Source organism: Phaenicophaeus curvirostris, chromosome Z (assembly GCF_032191515.1).
Source record: "Phaenicophaeus curvirostris isolate KB17595 chromosome Z, BPBGC_Pcur_1.0, whole genome shotgun sequence".
Lineage (NCBI taxonomy): Eukaryota > Metazoa > Chordata > Aves > Cuculiformes > Cuculidae > Phaenicophaeus > Phaenicophaeus curvirostris.
The window spans coordinates 16160761-16166558 of record NC_091431.1 but is presented as its reverse complement, the minus strand read 5'-3'; positions in this window follow the sequence as shown (position 1 = coordinate 16166558).

Here is a 5798-nt window from a genome sequence, read left to right as displayed (position 1 = left end):
AAGCAACCTCCCTGGAGACCAAACACCAAGAGGAAGCACAGTCCACCATTGCTCTCTGCAGTGGAAAAGCAGCATGAAGTTAAATAAAGGAGTAGCCTTTAGACAACCCTGATCTTGCTTCCCTCTCTCCCCGCAGGATGTTTTTGCTCGTTATGATATTGTGCAGACACAAAGATGAGAACTCTGCAACACGAGCAGTCATTTTCACACTGATTTCACAACAGACAACTTCACTGTTGGAGAAGAGTTAGATTTTAAGGGTTGACTTAACATTTTACATGCTGATTTCATACAAAATTCATAGAATTTAAAGGACTTTAAGTAAATATATGTATCTAATTTTTCAGTCCTGTCATAGGGTACAACAGGTTTAGATTAATGTGACTATTGAAATCAGGCCTAAGAAATTCCTCCAGATCCACACAGCACATGTAGTTACAGCTTTATGAAAACTGCTGTCAGAACACCTACTGGTGGAAGATTTGGATTGATTATAATAAGTGACAGATTATAATAAGCTACTGAATCATTAGAATCAGCAAATAAATTGGGTACAGGTGCCATAATGCAAGTTAATTATTAGCAGACACATACTAAGAAGGTTTATTTCTCATCTCTGTCTGACTGAAAAAAACACTGTTGGTGAGCAGCAGAATGCTCAAAAACATCACTGACATTGTGGGGTTTATTTTGCTTCAAACCCAAGAAAAATAGACTGGAAATAAGGATAAAAAACCTGGAATCTTGCCGCGATTGAGAGACGGGACAATACTTGATACAAGCAAAAAGTGTCAATTTTATTGTGTTTTTAAGACATATTTATACTAGCTACAAGAAGCGTGTCTCAAACCGATTGGTCCCCACACCAAACTAGGCAATCACAGATTGGTTAATACAAAGAAGCTTTTTTCAAACATTTACTTCCTTCAGCAACAACAATAGTTCCTCTTATCAAGGTAACTGTCTCGCAACCACAGACACCTGTGCTCATCCTCACATAGCCAGACTCTTTTGTTCCTTCTAAACAAAAGCCTTATCTCGCTCTTCCCAAGGCCTGCGGCGGCAAGTTCCAGCACGTCCAGCACATCCTCCTTTATCAACTGGTCCCTGCTGGGGGTCTTCCTGAAGCTAGCCAAATCCTGTCCTACAGAATCTGAGTGAAAGAACTATATGAATATTATCTCCCTATAGAAGCTAAGGTCAGTTTGGATGGGGCTTTGAACCCCCTGATACAGTGAGAGATGTCACTGCCCGTGGCAGGGTGTGGAAATGGTAGAGCTTTGAGGTCCCTTTCAACCCAAACTATTCTGTGATTTCTTTAAGTCTCCCCTCTTCTCACTCTGCAGAAAATCAGGTTTTCAAGCCACATATTGCAGCTGGCTTCTCCAAGAAGCCAGAGCAGCACAGCACGATGGCTGACACTGACCTGATGCAGTCAGCAGGAAATGCTGCTTCACAATTAACCGCACTGCTCCTGCAGGCACAAACCTCAGTCTGTTACAATGTTCTGCAGTCAGCAGAAAGTCCTAGAAATCACTCACATCTTGTAAAAGACACAGAACAGCCATCAAAGTCACAGACAGAACACTTGGTCTGTTCATCCTGGAGCAGAAGAGGCTGAGGGGAGACTTCATCACGTTCTGCAGGTTCCTCACATGAGGAGGAGGAGGAGGAGCAGGTGCTGAGTTCTTCTCTCTGGATCCAAAGGAATGGCAGTGGAGGGTTAGGTCAGACATTAGAAGGTTCTTCCCCCAGAGGTGGTGGAGCACTGGAACAACTCCCAGGGAAGCAGTCACCAAGCCTGACAATGCTCCAGCAGCGTTTGGACATCACCCTCAGCCCCATGGTGTGAATGTTGGGGTGCCCTTTGCAGGGACCAGGGTTGCACTCAATGGTCCTTGCAGTTCCCTTCCAGCTCAGGTCATTCTGTGATTCTATGACCTTTCTGCATTGTGTTGGTGGACAGGTTCTTTGCAGCCAAGCCTCATAGGGACAACTCTGCTTCTCTCCTCCTCTTGTGTCAGGTCTACATATGCCACACTTCCCACAAGCAGCAGGAAACCAAAAACACTGAAATCCCAAATTTTAGTTACCCTGAATCTGTATTTTGGTCTCACCGTGTCTTCTGTGCACAGTGGGTGCTCTGCCTTCACCACAAAGTCCATGAGTGTGGTCACAGCAGGACGTTTGGGGTCAGGTCAGCCTTCCACAAATCCTCCTTAGCTCTTCCAGGCACTCCTGCCAGTTTCATGTCCTTGGCTGCCAGTGAAGCAGCGGTTAGCATGGCTTGGAGCACCTGCCTCCCCACCGAGTCCCTGGATGCTGTGGTTCCAAGTACAGCACAGAACAACAAGAAGGTGAAATACAAGATTATTGACAAATTTATTCATAAAAGCACAGTGTCAAAAAAAAAATAACAGACAAAAAGCCATCACAGCCTTCAGAACCTAACACTGGAACAGAGAAATGGACAGTATTGCTCCACATCTATCTTTCTTTCTATCATTCATAGAAGCACAGAACGGTTTGGGCTGGAAGGGGCCTCAAAGCCCATCCAGTTTCACCTCCTGCCATGGGCAGGGACACCTCCCACTGGATCAGGTGCTCCAAGCCCTATCCAACCTTGCCTTGAACACCTCCAGGGATGGGGCAGCCACCACTGCTCTGGGCAACCTAGGCCAGGGCACCCCACCCTCAGCATCAAGAATTTCTTCTTAAAGTCTAGTCTAAATCTTCCCCCTTCCAATTTAAAGCCATTGCTTCTCATCCTATCACTCCAGGCCCTTGGAAATAGTCCCTCCTCAGATTTCTTGCAGCCCCTTTCAGTACTGGAAGGCCACTGCAAGGTCTCCCCAGAGCCTTCTCTTCTCCATACTGTGAAGAGCACGACACAGCAGAATGTGGCGTGATCCAAGCATTAATTTTTATGCCTAACTATAAATTCAGATCACACATGAATAAGTATTTGGAACTTTGCTATTGTTTGACCTCAATGCATAAAGGAGTTACCTCAGCATTTATCACTCTACTCGGCAACCAAACACAAAGTGACCCCTCTCTCCCCTGAGAACACTGTTTAAAAGTTATTTAGTTGTCAGCTCTTTGGCTAAATCAGTAGAAAGCAATTAACTAGGAGAGAAGGAAAGCTAAATTCTGGACATCCAGGACGATATTCAGCTGACCGGCAGGAATAGGGATGCACTTTTCCTTGCAACACCTGATTTTGTGCAGCATTAAAACAGTTCTCAAGGGGTTTATACCTATGAATTAGATTTCAAATAAAATACACATATAAAAGCTCTCATGCAAACCTATTGAGAAGAGAGAAGTATGTATCTGTGTTTGTTAAACTGAGGTTAGGCAAGTTTAAGTTAATGTAATTAGACTCTGCACTTCATGATACCATTTTGATAGAAGCTCAAAAGCCAAGTAAGAATCTAATCCAGCAGTTCTTGGAAAATAGAATAAGAAAAACACGCATGACCCAAATAAACAAATACAATTCTCAGAAGCAGCCCCTTCTCTCCTGTTTGTATAAAAAGGATACGTAACAAGCATGTAAAACCTTTCATTTTGGAAGCAGCAAAAAAACTCTACCTTGAAATTCAACATGTCTTTCCACTATGCCTTCAGCCCAGGCCAATATAATAAAACAAATTACAGCTGGGGAACATTTATTTTTTTCGCCTTTATAGCAATACCAACTGAATGTATGAGTTTCAAGGTGGATAAATCCATGAAGACCTCTCTGTTCCCCAGCTCAGCAATGCTTATGTGCCTTTGTACAGCACTTTGCATTCCGAACCCGAACCCTGTATCAGTATAAAGTACTGGGTTGCCTGATCCTGCAGGAATTTGCAAGTTTGTTAAGCCTTACAGCAGACCTTCTAAAAGCTCTGGTTTTGTAGAGGTTCTACAGTGCTAAAAATGAGGAGAGCATGATTTTTACTTAATACCATTGCATTTTGCACAAGCCTAAATTTAAGCTCATATTCCTCAAGCACTTTTCATTTAGGAGGTGGTTGAAATAGAGAATCATGGAATGGTTTGGGTTGGAAGAGGCCTCAAAGCCCATCCAGTTCCACCCCCTGCCACCGGCAGGGACACCTCCCACTGGATCAGGGACTTGAAGCCCCATCAAATCTGGCCTTCAACACCTCCAGGGACAGGGCAGCCACTACTGCTCTGGGTAACCTGGGCCAGGTCTCCCCACACTCATTATCAAGAATTTCTTCCTAACATCTAACCTAAGTATTCCATTTCCAAGTTAAAGCCATTCCCCCTCGTCCTGCCACTCCATGCCCTCAGAAAAAGCCCCTCCTCGGCTTTCCTGGAGCCCCTTTCAGTACTGGATGCTGCTCTAAGGTCTCCTTGCAGCCTTCTTTGCCCCAGGCTGAACAACCCCAACTCTCTCAGCCTGTCCTCATAGCAGAGTGGCTCCAGCCCTTGCATCATCTCTGTGGCCAATTCTGGACTCGCTCTAACAGTTCCAACAGTTTTGTGTGTTTTTTCTCCTAGAGGGTATCTAACACAATTTTGGGCTACATAATTACATTGTTCAAGGAATTCATGTCCTTCTAAAGAGAAAACACACTGCACTAGATTTTTTTCCTATTACAGAACATTCACAGCTGATGGATATGCAGCTGTTTTCTGTTATGTAGCCAACTTTTCTGGCCTGCTGTCCTCTGTTCTCCTGGGAGTGAGGAAGCATGGAAGGTTTAGTGCTGAACAAAGTACAGGCTCACATTCATGCAGAAGCATTTCAGCCTCAGGTGTCTACAGGGTCAGGTAGACGCAGCCTAGCAATGAATGGCTCTCCCACCACTGCAGTAAGAGTCACAAATATTAATAACACAACCGTATGCCAAGGATACAAACCACCAGCTCTTAGAACTTTTCCAGTGAGACAAAACAGTTACAGCTCATCTTAAGAGTCACAAGCCTGGCTTTTGCAGCATCCCCTTTCAATTTGTGGAGTTACTGAGAGTTAAAGACTGTGTGACAACAGGCTGTGATGGGAACCACAATGGATCTAAATTTACCAGAAATAATCTTTTAAGGAGGGTATTTTGCATTGAGATGGGTGGGAGAAGGGAAGTTTGGAGGACCAGGACGGACTTTTGCAATTCAGGGTAGTTTCTGCTCACCTCCGCAAAGCAGGGAACCCTACCTGCAGAGCTCAGCGTCCGCCTCTGAAATGGCAGTGACGTGCTGTTGGCTCTTGCCCACTTCCAGCGATCACTGCGCGCAGGGGACAGCAGAGACACACATTCCACGCACCCCAGCACACCTTCTGTCTTTAAGCCCAACTGTCACGGTTTAGCCCCATCTTGGACAATTTCAGCAGCTAAAACCAAGCAGCTGGGCTCATGGTTCCCTTCTCCAAGTCCAGGGAAAGGGAAACAAGGGGGGAAAACTTGGGAGTTGGAAACTAAAACTACAGCTTTAATGAAATAATAATAATAATGATGATGATGATAATAATAATAATAATAATAAATGATACAATATATGCAAATATCTGAGATTGTATCTCCATAGGCACTGCAGAGCAGGCACAGGGAAAGGGTCTGGGCTGGGAGGAGCTGCGCTCAGAACTGCATTCAGGAACTCGTGGATCCAGGATGTGGGGCAACCAGGCAGATGAGGGCCTCGCTGGATGTTGGCCATTGAAGCAGAGAATAAGCCCCTTGTGATCCCTCAGTTTATCCTGAGTGTGAGGTGTATGGGGTGGAATCCTCTGCTGGTCAGGTTGGGGTCACCTCTCCTGCCCAGCCCTCCCTGCAGGTGCCACC